Source organism: Hypanus sabinus, chromosome 6 (assembly GCF_030144855.1).
Source record: "Hypanus sabinus isolate sHypSab1 chromosome 6, sHypSab1.hap1, whole genome shotgun sequence".
NCBI lineage: Eukaryota > Metazoa > Chordata > Chondrichthyes > Myliobatiformes > Dasyatidae > Hypanus > Hypanus sabinus.
In genome coordinates, this window is record NC_082711.1 from 76,940,416 (window position 1) to 76,956,361 (window position 15,946).

The 15,946-nt window shown below is 38.7% G+C and overlaps 1 protein-coding gene across 4 annotated transcripts in view; it reads right to left on the reverse strand.

Annotated features, from left to right (window-relative positions):
- The window catches only part of LOC132395595 (tensin-3-like), a 320,946-nt gene that overhangs the window by 273,067 nt on the left and 31,933 nt on the right, over window positions 1-15,946 (reverse strand). The gene's annotated exons all lie outside the window — the stretch shown is intronic.

Genomic DNA, 15,946 nt, shown 5'->3' on the forward strand with positions numbered 1-15,946 from the left:
ATAAAGTTGAAAGACCAAAAAAAAACAAGTCAATGCCTGGGATTTGAGCTTCAGTCTAACATTTGGCCACACTCTGTCTCGGCTGTGCTAAGTTGCCAGAGCGTGTACTTTGAATGTTAAAGCAGAAGCTAAAATTAATTATTTGCATTATCATCAACTAATTGCTGGTCACTAGATTATAATATTTTATCTGCTAATGCTAATTCGGTATTGAGGCAGCTTGTTTTTTCCCCATCTGTGACATGATATTCCACACATCTCTTACCTTACACCCCAAATATCTAGCAAAGCTTGAACTTCCCTTGCTCCCAACAAAACAAAACAAATAGGAGGCAGCCATCTGTGATGCAGGAGTCATGTGATTATTGAGACTGCAGCATCTATTAGGGATGGCTGACCATCTGGATTTGGTTATTGTGCTTGCCTGATGGGGAAATGTTTTCCCATGATGATATAGTACAAGTGTTAGGTGTTTAATTATCAGCATGTGGCAATTTAAGACTCCAATTCTTTAATGTATATCTCCCTCAGCTTTCTATGAATGTTTTCAAAAAATTAACTTAGATAAGAAAAGAAAAATGAATGGAACAACTTTTGGTGAAAAGACTCAAGAAATTAAGTTAAACATAGCAAAATTGCCGATAATTTTTCCCCTTAATTAATTTCGCTTATATATGTTAGAACAATTATTTTAACCAGATGACTGAACAGCTTAAGTGAATAGGTGATCCTAACAATCCCAGGTTTAACTCCTGATCCATGTGGAATTAGTTGATTTCAGTCAAGGTAATGGCTACAATTCGCCTTAGTGTCTCCAAGTAAGATTGAGGAAATTAATAGCCTGCATTCCCTTCTTGATTATTACTCAGTGACTCTTGCTGGGATTGTAAAGGCAGTTATCACACAAAGGCATAATCAATCATATCTGTGAAAGCCAAATAAACTGTGCACAGTCAGGGTCCTCACAAATTTAGTTTAAAAAATCAGATTACAACTTTTGAGGCAAATGAAACAAGGAGAAAAATCCAAGACCATCAAATGTATTCATGCTGCAGGACTTTACTTTCTTCAGTGATCATCCGCTAAAGGAGTTAGTCTGACCACAAAAATAAATTAGAGGAAAACTAACAAAAGCAAAAATCTAACATGTTTGTATTAAAGCTCGTAAAAATAAAACTATTACAGTACTATTACAATATTAGAAAACCATACACAGAAAATGGAAACCATACATTTGGAATCTAAATCATGCCAAATCACAAACCCTTGTAAGCAATGTTGAGATGTTTGAGCACAACACTCTACAAGGAAGGTAAAGCCCCTTTAAACTTGCCAAAAATCAAGTTTAGTGCAATGTTCTTTATTTGTAATGAACAAGTCAATGAATCCTTAGTTTAAACATTAAGAAAACAGAACCAAGCTGCTTTTTAAAAAAAAACTTCTACATGCCTAAGAGTTACGGCTTGGCGGTGATTATAGTTTACAGTACTGCCCATAACTTCTGTTGTAAAGTGACAAAGCCAAGTCTGTTCTGTGTTATTCACATTCCAGATCTCTGCCGGGTAATTTAACACGGCTGCTTTTACAGAAAGCTAACTCTGTTCATTGTCAGATCACCTCATTTCACATATTTCCACATATTCTCAGGCAGAATGGCAGAAATTTCATAACCATTAGGAATTTTCAAAATCCAAAGGATTTTGTTACACAAAACAGAGCGCATATCCATGACGGCATGGATCTCAATCAAGGCCAGAAACACTTCCACTTTTTGGAAGGATTAACTTGGGTATTACTTGGCTGCTCTACACAGAATGAAACGTTATTCATTTGGAAAAAACTTCTGCAGCACAAATTCTTGTGGCTTCAAAAAAATACAAAATATAACAATGCTCATACATGGTTCTTTGCAAACAGCAAATATATTTACAAACAGCATTCAGAATTTGTGCAGTTACAAATGCTTTCCATTAAATTTCATCACCTAAAGTTAATACACTGATTTCTTGAATGCGAGACAAAGAAAGATTCCTTCTAACCAACAAGAATTGTGGCAGTGTAAATTGTTTACTGTTATGTAAATCCAAAACATAAAATAATTGAAAGGAAAACAACAGAGCCAGGAGATGCATGCAAGTAGTTCTGTATTTTTTTTACTTTAAGCAAGACATGCACTTATGACATGGTGGTGTGATGACATATGCCTTGCAGGTATTTTTACATATAACCTGTAACAAATTATTGAAGCAAGCAAAGAATGCTTAATCAAACAATATATTTACAACATTACTCAAATATTAAATGTACTACACTCCTCCTTGCTCAGTTATAAACTGTAACTCAATAGAGAATGCATCTCACCGAACGTCCATGTTTGAGGAGCCCCAAGTTTGTCTCAGGTGTTTGTTCTGCATACTCCTTCTGAGATTGGATTTGATGAAACGCAAGAGGCAACACAGGAACAGCGTAGTTGGTGAGTTGCTGATTGTGGAGTGTACTACATTGCGATATGTAAGGAGAAAATTGGTGAACTTGGAACATTACTCACAGTTCGTTCTTTAGACACAGGACAAACCTTTCTGTCAAGCCATCTGTAGCGGGGTGGTACAGGGCAGGTGTAATATGTCTTATTCCGTTCATTTTCAGGGTGATCAGAACTGTTCTGCAATAAACTGTGGTCCGTTGTTACTGACCAAGTGATATGGAACAAAAGTCCTTAAGAAGAAGCTTCGCAACACATCAACAGTGTGTGCCGCTGCAGTGCAGGCCATTGGGAACACTCTTGGCAGGTTTATAGCTGTAGCCATTGTTACCAAGACATTTGTGCCCATGAATGGTCCAACAAAATCCATGTGAATCCTCTGCTGGGGAAATGCAAAGCCATTCCCAGAGATGGAGAGGCACTGCTCTTGGCATCTTCTGGACACGTTAGAATCCTGAAAAATGCATGGCAAGATGCTACTTCTGCTGATCTATCCCAGACCACCAGACAAAGCTTCGAGCCTACACTTCCATTTTGATCATGCCTAGATGTAGAGCATGTCGCTCCTCTAACACTATAGCTCTCAGCTTTTATGGTACAACAGCTCTCAATCTCCACATGAGGCAACATGTGTCAGGGCAAATTCATCCCGGTGCTGGTATAAAATGGGGGAACTGAGATTTCTGCTGCACATTCCAGCCATTTTGGGTGGCCCTACAGACCAAAGACAGTGTGGGGTCTTTTCTGGGGTCTATTTGGATGGTATCTGGTGCAATAGGAAGAATTTCAATTTGCATTAGGGAGAATAGGTCAAGAAAAATTTTCACTTTTGTAAACTTCTCAGGCATTTGCTTTTCCAAGGGTGAACAGGACAATCCATCAGCATTTCCAATGACTAGTTATCTTCTTGAATTCAATCTTGTAATTGAGTCTTTAAGAAACAGAGCCCCATATCTGCACTCATGCTGTTGCTGTTAATGGAACACCCTTCTGTGGATTGAAATGGTCTACAATCAGTAAGAAAGATAAACTCTCCCCCATACAAGTACTAGTTGAAATGTTTTACATCCCAAACCAGACTCTGTCAATATGTGCATAATTATTCTCTGCAACAGTAAGGGAACTTCATGCAAAGGCTATGGGGCATTCACTTCCATCCCTCATAACAAGTGATATGACTGCACCTGTATTATAAAGCAGACATCACAGCAGGCTTCACTGAACGGTGTGGATCATAATGTGTGATGTATCCAATGTCACCAATTCCTTTGCCTTTTGGAAAGCCATCTCACACTGCTTTGTCCTTTGCCATTTCTTCTTGATCACAGTAGCCAGTCATCAGGTTTGGCAGTAACTGACAAATCATAAAAAGGACAGCAACTGTGACATGGCCATTGGCCTTGGGGCTCCCAGCACCGCTTGAATTTTCTCAGCACACATGTATAATCCTTGTGTGTCAATAGCGCAAACACAGTTAGTGATACTTTATTTAAAGAATTCACACTTGTTGCATCATGCCCTGAGCCCATAATCTTCTAATTGTTTTAACACTGTCTTGACATTTTGGAGATTTTCCTTGTCATCGTCAATGGAACAATGATGTCATCCACATAACACTAAGTGCCTCAGCACTCTTGTAGTACCTGGTCCATAGCCTTCTGCCGGAGTTCAGTGCAGATGCTACTCCAAAAATAAGCCTATTATTCTGATAAAGCTCTCTGTGAGTGTTTATGGTGAGAAACGGTTTGGACCCTTCTTCCATCTCTATCTGTTGGTAGGCCTCAGCTAAGTCCACTTTGCAGGGTGCAAATGGTGGATGGATCTCCTATCAAGTTGTAGTTGTCTCAGCCACTCACATTTCCACAATTTAGACACTCCTGTGTTAACGACTTACAAACTCAATATGGCTTGTTGGTTGTTGTATTTCACTGTTATGAATATCATTCCAACATGAGTTTTCTTTTCTACAGTACAAGTTCTTAGTTGGATATCTGCAAGCTTTAGTTCAGTATCATTGAAATGCTGTTCAAACTCATCTTGTGGAATGACTGAAACAGCTCAGCCAGTGTCCAATTCCATTTCACTTATTTTGCCATTCACTTCAGGTGGAAGCCATATTGCTTGTCTCTCGTTAGTTTTCACATTGTAAATCTCAATGCTGCCCAGATGTGTCACTCTCATCAGTATCTGATTTTTCATCAACAACTCTAAAATTAGTGCTCTTTTTGAAACTAACTTGATTTTTTTATCTTCCCTATGCAGTCCATTTATTTTTGCCTGCCCAGCATGCTCTTTGCACGTGATATACTTTGTTGCATGTTCTGCAAGTTTCACCTTTAAATCTGGTCTCCTGTACGTGAGTCCCTGCCACAATGGTAACACTATTTGTTCGGGCAGGCCTGCTTCTGTTTAGATGATGCAATTCTGTTCACGCTCACTTTCACTCCTGACCGCAGCTCAATTGTGTCTCTGTCTACTGTTTCCGTTGATACAGCAGTTTAAATTGCTCTTTTTAATGTAAGCTGTGGTTCAGTTAGAAACCATTTTTGAACGCTTCCTTGTAAGATTCCACCAACTAAACAATCTCTCAGTGCATCATTAAACCCATCACTGAAACGACAAAGCTCAGACAACTTTTTCTAATTCAGCCATGTACACTGAAATGCCATCCCTTTCCTTTTGATTCCACTTATGAAACCAAAAGCATTTTACAATCACAATGGTTTTGGTTATAAATGTCAAACAAGAGAAAATCAGCAGATGCTGGAAATCTGAGCAACACACACAAAGTACTGGAGGAACTCAGCAGGCCAGGCAGCATCTATGAAAAAAATACAGACAAAGTTTCCGGCCGAAACTCTTCTGACCTGCACTGTGTGTGTGTTGCTCAATTATAAATGTTCCTGCATTACTTTCATGATTACAGCAAAGCTGATTTCAGCTCGTTCAATTGGAGCAGTTAAACTTTAAAACAAACTGTATGCCTTCAAACCCATGCATTCAGTAAAACTGGGATTCATTATTTCATTTGCTTCAAAATACTGCTCAATTCATTCAGTATACATATTCCAATTATCTCCTGTGCAATCAATCACATCTATTTTTCTGATGGAGCCAGCCACTTCTGTTTTTTTAATTTACGGTTATTGTCATCAAATACTAACTGCTTATGAACCCGTGAATTTGTCTGTTTTCAGCCGTTTTTTTTTTAAACTCAACTTTTTTGAGCTTTTTTTTAAAAAATGTCTCGTTGTGCTTCAACAAGGTGATACCACAGGCTATTCCCCTCTCTACTACGGGAGGATGTTAAATAAATGAGTGGACACCACGAATGGAAATAAATAGAAACAAATATTTATTACATTTGTTCATCATAACCAAATTTTGCACCCAATAGATTTTTTTCAAATAGAAAGTGTGCAGTTCAAATAATCGTACAGAATAGATCCCTGTTAAATCTTTCATCGACAATAGACAGTCCCCTGGTTAGAGTGGGGTTCCATTCCTCTGAACTGTTTCACAAACTGGACAGTTCACAAATTGGAAATGTGGTCACAGAATGCGTTTTCACACGGCAGGAGAAGCTTGCAGCAATACAGCAGCTGGCAAAACCATCCTGTCCGTCACCCAAATGCTTACTCATACGCACTGAGTGAACGTGCCAGGCTGGGGAGGACCCATATTTCATGAGTCAACATTGGGTTGAAGTTTAAATACTTGTAAAAGAGAAAATGTATAACAAAATAGATAGTGAGGTTGCTCAGCAATCACACTGGAGTGATGCAGAATATTATATCTGCAAAGTTTCTGAGATTCGTATGTAAAAGCTGAGAAGCACTCCAATAAAGTGGCAACAACATCTGGTTTTATTTTTCGCTTTGAATACATTTGACAAGCAGTCTTACCAGACCCGTTTGCTTTTTAGAATACAATGCAATATAAACATCCTTTGAATATCCTACAACTGTTCTTGCCTTTACTTTTCACATCATTTTTTTTATACCTTGTTGAAAAATTTCTAACGGTTTCAACAAAGAACGTAAATTGCAATGTTTTTCGCACATCAACTTGGTAGTTCAACACCTAAATACTGCAGCCAAATTTGGTGGAAAGTGGGTTTATTATTTCAGCTTAAATCTTGTTGTTTAGTCACAAGAATGTTGCTTTCAACTGCATTTTTTGGTTGACTTACCAACAAAGGCTGCGATCCTATAGAGCCCATTTTCCACATGCCACACAATCCAATGTTCATAAAATGTAGTACGTAATTGCAAAGTAAAGCTGTATCTTCTATATTGTTGGAGCTTCAAAAATTAGCTATTTAATTTCTTCTTACTATATAATCACTGGCATAGCCAATGCAGTAATCTAAGAACAGTGGGATAAATAGGGCTTTATAATGATTCCAACAGTACAGACTTTCATTTTAGTTTTTGTTAAGGGGATGCCCTACCATGACCTTCTCATATATGAACTGCAAAGAAGGCTCAATCAAGGGAAGGCTGAAAGGGTCCTTTATGATGGGGGGGGGGGAAGGTATTAGTAAACCTCCTCCTGTCAAACTAAAATTTACAGTAATTAAGCTCACAGAAAATTCTTTAACCATAGATGTGACTTAGCCAGCTGGCTTTCAGTTTTCAGATAAAAAAGCTCTTCAAACAGGCTACACAAAACATTTACACCTTAAAAAGATAATATCAGATTTAGATAATAAATAATTGGTTTGTGTCCTTTTCCCTTCACAAAATTAGATAAGCAGATTCAGAATGCTAAAGCAAGAATTAAAAGACCTCAGCAAACACATCACTGAAGGTGAGGTATTAGAAAAGCTTTCATATTGGAAATTGTTAAGTGAAAACCTTTTACCAAAATAAAACATTGATCAACTCAGCATCATGTACTGCCATCTCCCTCTCTAGATGCAAATATTCAGAACAACTTGACGAATTTTATTTGCACTATGGCGAAGTTGCAATGACAGCATAGCGACTTGGAAGACGTGGGCACCTCAGGCTGCTGACGGATTATGGCTCACTACCACCTCGTCAATATCAGGATGGACCACTGATCAATACCCCCCACTGCCCTGCTGGCTTTCAGTTGTGGAAGATCAAGTATTCTCCGATACGAGATCCAAGGCCACATGGGGAAACACAAAATGCCACGCAAAGGTTAGGTTATTTGCTCAGAACATGAAAGCATAAATACATTGTCATATGGATTCAAAGTTCCCAGGTCAGTCTTTAATCTGAGGCTGGATAACAGCATTCCATGTGCACTGCCAGTTGGTACCATGACACCAGATGCACTCCATGTTGTTCAAACATTTCAGTGCAAAGGTTACCAGCCCGCCTGTCTCTGCAAAGAAGGCTGGCAGAAGAAATTCACTGAGCCACTTCTTTTATACAAGCAGAACTGTTTCTTGTTAGTTAAATGCAAAACAGAACCTGCCAGAGAAACCCAGTAAGTCATGCAGCGTCTGCAAGTCGGGTGGGTGGAGAGCGAATTGTTACATTACCTTCCCCTCTCCCCCACAAATGCTGTTCAGGATGCTGAGTACCTCCAATGGTTTTTATTTGCTCCAGATTCCAGCATCAAAAGTTCTGTGTCTCGTTGCTAGCTTAAATTACAGACAATCCTCTAATCGCCAAAATAAGGGAGAGAGTAAAAATTAGAATCAGGAGCAAGGTTACTTGAATTTTCTTCCAAATCAGTTTCACCTTGCCCTCCTAACCATATACAACCAACTTTTAAGGATTATAGGCGTCACATTGATAAAGAACCCTTACTATAATTACCTTCATTCTCAGTTCTGATGGTCTTATTGTCTGAAAAGAGCTCTTCTCGAATGCAACACTATTTAAACAATGTTCAAGCTGCTTAACCTTATCCTATTCTTTACCTGACTGATCTTCAAAACATCCCACTTCACGTCTCCCATTTGGGTTAGTCCTTTACTGGTTTCATTAATTATCTCTCTGTCTCTGCATTCATCTCTGGAACATCTGGACAGTAAAGATGTTAGACTATTGTTCATAACTCTGCATTCAATACTATGATTCAAAGCAAACTCATCACCAAGATCTGGAAGTCAACACCTTCCTCAGCAACTGCATCCTCAACTTGCTGATCAACAGACAGGCAGCAACACCTCCACTACAATTATCCAAAACACTGGTGCCCTGCAAGGCTGTGTCCTTAGACGCCTACTCCCTATACACTCAAGGCTGCGGGTCAGATTCTGCAACTGTTCCATCCATAGGTTTGCAGATAATACCACCACAGTGGTCATATCACAAATAATGAGAAGAAGTACAAGTAGGAGACAGAGAGATGTTATGACAACAACCTTTCTCTCAATGTTAGCAAAACAAAAGAGCTGGCCATCGACTTCAAGGAGAGGTGTGGTGCAAGTGCTCCTGTCTTCATCAGCTCCGTTGAGGTAGACAGGATGGAAAGTTTCAAGTACCGAGGAATGAACATTGCAAATAACCTGTACTGGTCCAAGCATGTAGAAGCTCACCAATGCCTCAACATCCTCAGGAAGATAAAAAGAAATTTGGCATGTTCCCATTGACCCTTACCAGGCACCACCCCCAACATTCTCTTTTCTCCCCTCTCCCATTAGGCAGAAGATACAAAAGCCTGAAAGCACCCTGCTGTTAAGACTATTGAATAGTATGACAGATGGATTCTAGACCTTGCAATCTCCCTCATTATGACCTTTCACCTTATTGCCCGCACTTCCTCCGTAGCTGCTGCACTTTAATCTACATTCTATTATTGTTCGGTCCTGTACTACCTCAATGCACCGTGTAACAATTTGATCTGTGAACAACATGCAAGGTAAGCGTTTCACTGTACTTCAGCCCATGTGACAATAACAAACCAATTCCAATTGAATTGTTGGACAACAAACTGCTGTAAAATGAGAAAGGTTGAGTTATTTGCTATCGTTCTCCAAATGCCACCGTTGAACTCCGGTGCGCTTCATTTTTAAGTTATCCTCGCATTCCCTCTGATGTTGCAGAGTTAGTTAGGAGTTTATGAACGCCCCCCCCCCCCCCCCTCAGCTGTTGGTCACTTTTCTGGGATGAAGCAGCAAAACTGTAGAACTTCAGGTAACTTGTCAGTGTGAGTCAATTGTAGCTGTGGGTCACAGAGCTTAATTTAATGTAGTGTGTGTGACCGGCTGTTCAGTTCGGGAGAATGCCAGAAAGTCTGCTTGCGTCTGTAGACAAGGCCACTGCAAGGAAAACTGCTTTGCCCTGGAAAGAACTTTTAGCTTGTGGCTTAAATTTCTGGTTACTATAACAGGGTTCTGGAGAGAAGAGAGATGTCCAGAATAATAACTGGGATTTAGAGGTAATGTCAGTTCTGAAGTGAGTCAGTGAGTGAAAGTTGCCGGTACTGACTGACAAATGGTGACCATGCTAGAAATTGTGTAATTCTAAATGCAGGACTACTGGCAGGTTCCCAGGAATAAATTATCTCCTATCGTTCAAGGGTGGAGTTAGGTTTCATATTTAAAATGGCACTGGTAAAGCCAAGCAAATACTTACCCGTGGCAAACAAAACAAAGAATACAAAATAAATACAGAACTTTTTCTTGTAAAGATTATGTAAACAATCACCACACCCCTCCCACGCATGCTCAATGGCTTAATGATATTATGTCCTGCTTAGACCTTGAAAAAATTCATTATTCAGTTCTTAATTCGGATATAAAGTTCCATAAGGTCTGGGGACCTTTTATTGAGTACTTTCATATCCTTCCTCTTAACTAAGGTTTTTTTTTTCGGTCCCTTGCTTTCAGCTCTTTTTTTTGGTAGATTATTATCTTCTGTTGCTAAGTGTATTTACAGTTTTGGGGGTTTGAATGTCCTGATTTATACTCTCTATATTGTGTTGTGGTTGGTCTGGAGTTTTTTTTGTTGCGGGGCTTGGGGAGGATACTCATTTTACATGTCTTCAATTTGGGTGCTTTCTCAATTATCTTTTTTGTATTATATTATTATTGTATGTTTATTTTTGCACTGTATGAATGTTCTTCATTTTAATTTGGGGTCTTTTTCCTATCTGTAGCGATGTAGAAAATGCATTAAAAAAAAGCTAATAAAAAATTTTAAAAAACAAAAAAAAAACAATCACCACAAAAACAATGGAAAGTCGAGTGAAGGCAAGGCTGAATCTAAAGTCGAAGCATGTGGGTGTCAAGTGATGTCAAGGCGAGGTCGAGGTACATTTGAGGCAAAGTCAGGATGAGGTCGAGGCACATTCAAGGCAAAGTCAGGGCAAGGTCAAGACACATTCAAGGCAAGGTTGGGGTGAGCTGACCTGAGCAATGTCAGAGTGGAGGAGAGACAGATTCGAGACCTGTCCACCTAAACCAAGAGTGAGGTTTGATTGATCTAAATGCCAGGCCAATTTGGAAAGGTTATGTACAGCCAAAACGTGGTGGGGGAGTCCAGGCCCGGGGCATATCAATGAAACAGGGGCCGGGTCCTAGCGTGAGGAATGACCCGATGTCTGGATGATTTAAATGCCTGGTCAGATGGTTTGAAAAGGCAGGGTGTCGGGACAAGAGGCGAGAGTCGGGCCAGTTCTGCCCACTGCTTGGCGATGTTTAAGACCATAAGATGTAGGAGCAGAATTACTTGCCTCTGCAATGAACAGAGGCAGAGGCTGTGGTCTGCTTGGGGCTCTGTGACATTTAACCAGCTCTGCACTGAAGTGAGGCCATGGCCTAGTCCAGCAACTTCAGGTCCTGTGCCTGAGGGCTCCGCGACTGAGGCCAAGGCTTTGTGACTATGGACTCACTTTTGCTCTGCATTCCATTTGCTTACTTTTATTGTTTGCAGGATTTATTTTCCTTTCTCTTTGCACATTGAATGTTTGATGAGTTTTTTTTAAGGGTTCTCTTGGGTTTCTTTGTTTTGTGGCTGCCTGTGAGAAGACGGATCTCAAGGTTGTATAACATATACATACTTTAATAATAAATGTTACGGATTCGGCAACAATAAATATATAAGTGAGGCAGGGATCTTTATATCAAATAAAACATTTATTAAACACTGAAAAACAAACCCCCAAAAGCAAACAAATCACTAACGTAACCGGAAATCAGCTGCTGTGCGGCAGCTTAAACAGTTTTAAAGGAATAAAGTGAAAACAGTTCTTAAAGCAATGCTGTAAAAACAGTTCTTCAAAGTAGTACTGCAAAAGTTCAAAATGCTTACAGTCCATTAAAGGAGAGACTTTTTAGATGATTTAAATTCTCTTTCACGTCGTGTTGCTGCGGTTCCCAGTCGAACTATACTTTTCCCAGAGAATTTATGAAGATGAAAATGAAACGGCTTAAAGGCACTGACCTTTCCTTGACAAAACTGTACCCAACCCTTTCTGCTATTATTCACAGGGGTTACCACAGGGACAGCCAACGAATTCCTTCCAAATGAGGATCAAACAAGGTCGAACCTGTTTCACTGTCGAAATTGACTTTCCTCAATCTTTTAGCTCCCGAACTCCGATCTTCACTCTCCACTGATTTTTAACTGGCAGTATTATGAAGAAACTGCCGGCAATGACCTTTTAAACTTTAGGCATTAAATAAAACTCCACCTTTCAACCAAACTGCGTCATAATATTGGACCACACAGTGGCATGGAGTCAAAATGGCAAATCCAGACACGAACTGCCCCTCCTCACAGGTAGGGGTCCTCCTTTTATACCCTGTAAAAAAAACCTGTCACATGACCTCTACTGGCGGGAAAACAACGTCACTCCACCATGACAAGACCACTACCTTAAGTCCAGTATAGCTCAACACCACTGTCACGTGACAAGTACAAGATACCCACGGGTACATAACATAAATGTACCTTGACATTTGAAATGGAAAATGGAAAAAAGCTATTGCTACTCATTACAATGGCCTATTGGCAGATTCAGTCACCAGCTCTGACCACTGAATTAGATGAAGCTAGCCACACAAAGACAATGTCCAGAAAGCTACTAAAACACAAAAGGCATATTTTTTTTGAAGGACAGTTTATGCCCCAAGTCTGTTTTCCTTTGCTCCGAGCAAATTAAAGGCCAATTTGATTGGCTTTGTCAAGGTATTTGGGAAAATGATGGAAAGAACCCATTTCTGATGCAAACTTAGTCTAGAGATTAAAGATAAACTATTTCAAAACATAAGAAACAAAACTTGGAAATCTCAACCTCTAAAGCAATTAATGCAAGGTCTATTGCTCACTTACTATTTGTGTTTCATAAATTTTGTGAGTCAAGATACTTAGAGAAATGGAAAAAAGTTGGGTACGTGGTATAGCAGCAGTGACTTTGTGACATGGTGAGACAATCTCAACTACTCAAGTATCCTGTTCCGTTTTTAAGTTCAACAGTCAGTAGGTCCCCATCATTTGCTTCAACAATAAATATTTTCACTAATATTGAATTTAACAAAATTTGGCACCATGCCACATAATGAGATACCAGGGCATTACTATTGTCTTTGCTGTGTTCCTTTTCAGTGTTCCAAATCTTCATGAACTTGAATTCCTATCCTTTCGTTTTTCTCTCTTTATTTTCCTTAAAGTCAGAAATGGATTTTTCACAGCCTCTCTAATTTCTTTGCATTCAACTACCCATTATAATCTTCCTGAGTTAACACACCTTCATTTTATCTCTTACCACTGCCTTCTGAACTGAGCACTCAACATTAGATCCCCCACCCACAGCTAATCCACCATCCTTTCCTTGTGCTATTCACTCCAGTAACTAAATAACAGAAAGGCATTAACAGTCTTTTTCCCTCTCCCTCTCCTAGACACACTCACAGGTGTTAACAATTCAAGTCAGTATCAGGTAGAAAATAGCAATAAAAACACATAGGATACCTTCTATCTGGCTCTCCTAGTGCCTTTCCTTATTTTTATTTAAAGCACTGCCCATAAAACAATCTGCAAATTAACGTGCCAGCTCAATTGTTTATCTTTTACTAAACACACCAGTATTTCATAATCAGCATTTTACTTCTATAAATAATGTTGCCCTTCAAAGTCCACTGCAACATGGTTCAGTATTTGTTTTGATGAAAAGTTTACTGGAGTTACTATCTGATATCACGCATTCCCAATAACTTTATGATCCACAAAGTAAATATGAAAATTGCGTTGACTCTTAATTCTCAGCTGCTTCACTGGATACACCACAAAGTCTTAATAAACACTAAGTTCATGCATTTTACAGGAAATTGAAGCTACCCAGCTGTGTAACTTATGAATTACTACCTGCCTAGAAAATAAAGATATGCATCTGGGACCTTGATCACAGCAAAAATGCCATAAATGAAACTAGATATTATTAATCACTTCAATGAAGCAAAAAATGAAAATAAATTGTAACTCAATTTAGTAAAGCATTTCTTGAACATATATATACCAGATTTTTTTTAAGATTCCAGCCTTATTTTTGCTGCAAATATATTGTCAGTCGTTCTACAATTTAATTCTTGAAGGATTCTAGACCAATCATAGGTGGTGAGCTCAATCTTTCCACCATGTCCAATGACTCAGTAAAAGATGATGCTAGAGGGTTAGATGTGTACCTGGTTTGTCCATTACCTTTTAAGTCAGGGTGTGTAATTTTTCTGTTTTGTATTTTAGAAACACGGGTTTGAAATACGAGAGATTTGGAAAATCCTGAGTGAAAAAAAAAATCACAAAAATTCTTCACATTTACCATTCAATCATGGTGAAAAGCATCAAGACTTAGTACTGTTTCATTTCTAGCTAGCTGACTTAAATCCACTCTCTTTGGTTGATGTCCATCCGTCCTCTTCTCTCTGGTATTTTGCTCTCTACCGTATTTCTCCATTGTGAAAACAGTAATACAGCATCATTGAAGAGACACACCCGTTCTTCATTTCACATTCTGATCTAGCTTGCATCAACAAACCATATTCTCCTTTCAAACATCCTTCCCTGAATACTAATTAGACATGGATTCCAATTAGTTGAAACAGGTATTTGTAATTGAAATTTATACTTGTATTGGAGTTAGAACTGAATTTTTATGGCAAATGGGACTAGGAGCAACATGGAGCATGATCACTATTATTATTACTATTTAGAAACATAGTAAAAGCTACAGCACAATACAGGCCGTTCGGCTCACATAGCTGTGCCGAACATGTCCTTACCCATAGCCATCTATTTTTCTGAGCTTCATGTACCCATCCAGGAGTCTCTTAAAAGACCCTATCTTATCTGCCTCCACCACAGTCGCCGGCAGTCCATTTATTTATCTTTGTATTTGCATAATTTCTTGTCTTCAGCACTGTAGTTGATCTTACAGTTACTACTCTATAGATTTGCTGAGTAAGCTAGCAGGAAAATGAATCTCAGGGTTGAATATGGTGACATAAATTTACTTTGAATTTTGAACACCTATGAGGTTCAGTTGATTTCACATTCTGTTAACCACTTATCTCCATACAATCTGCTCAAACATCTACTCACAAAATTTAACAGCAACTTTAAAAAGCCATGAAAAATGGAGAGCACAAAACAAAGATTTAAAATGACACATACTAAAACATGCTTTGGATTCTTGCAATTTAAATCATATGCAGATTCCTTTGTTCACAAAATTATATCTGATTACTTCAGAACAAATATCAAAATTATGAAAAAAATTGCCAGTATTGACGTAATAGGGTTCAAGTGATTAGAGACAGACCAGTAGAATAGGCAGAATTGTAGTAGGTGAATGCAGGAAAAGAATGTGAAGTTTTATATTAGAGTATTAAGAATAAGAAGCAAAATAAACTTGGAGTGCAATTCTAAAGGGGTGTAAGAAATGAGTTTTGTGCATATATGTTCATAATTAAAAATAGTAGGACAGGTTGAGAAAATGCTATAAAAATATACAGAAATATACAGTGTCCTGGTCTTTAAAAATAAAGGCACACATAACAGCTTTGTACCCAGTTCTGGAGTCAAAGTTTTAGAAATTAACTGGAATGGGGGACTTTAATTATTTGGAGATAATGGAGAAAAAGGGGCTTACCTCCCTGGATAAGGAGAGTTGCAACAGAATCTAAAAGAGGTCTAGAGAGACTGCACGAGGTTGGTAGATGCAAAGTCTCCCTTTTAGCAGAAAAGTTCTGGAGACAAAGGATGAAGATGATTGGCAAAAGAAGCAAAAGAGACATGGAGAGGAAAAAAAAGTGAGCGGTGCGGATTTAAAATGCATTGCTGGAGGAGTCTACACTGGAGGGATCTTCAATTATGACATTCAAAATGGAACTTGAAAGTACCTGAAAAATTGCAAGGCTATGGGAAGAAGGCAGAACTAGTTGGACTGCTCTGTGGAGACAACAAGGACTACATGGACCAAATTACTTTCTTTCATACTGTAACATTTGTGATTTTTTGAACTATAAAACACATGCTATGT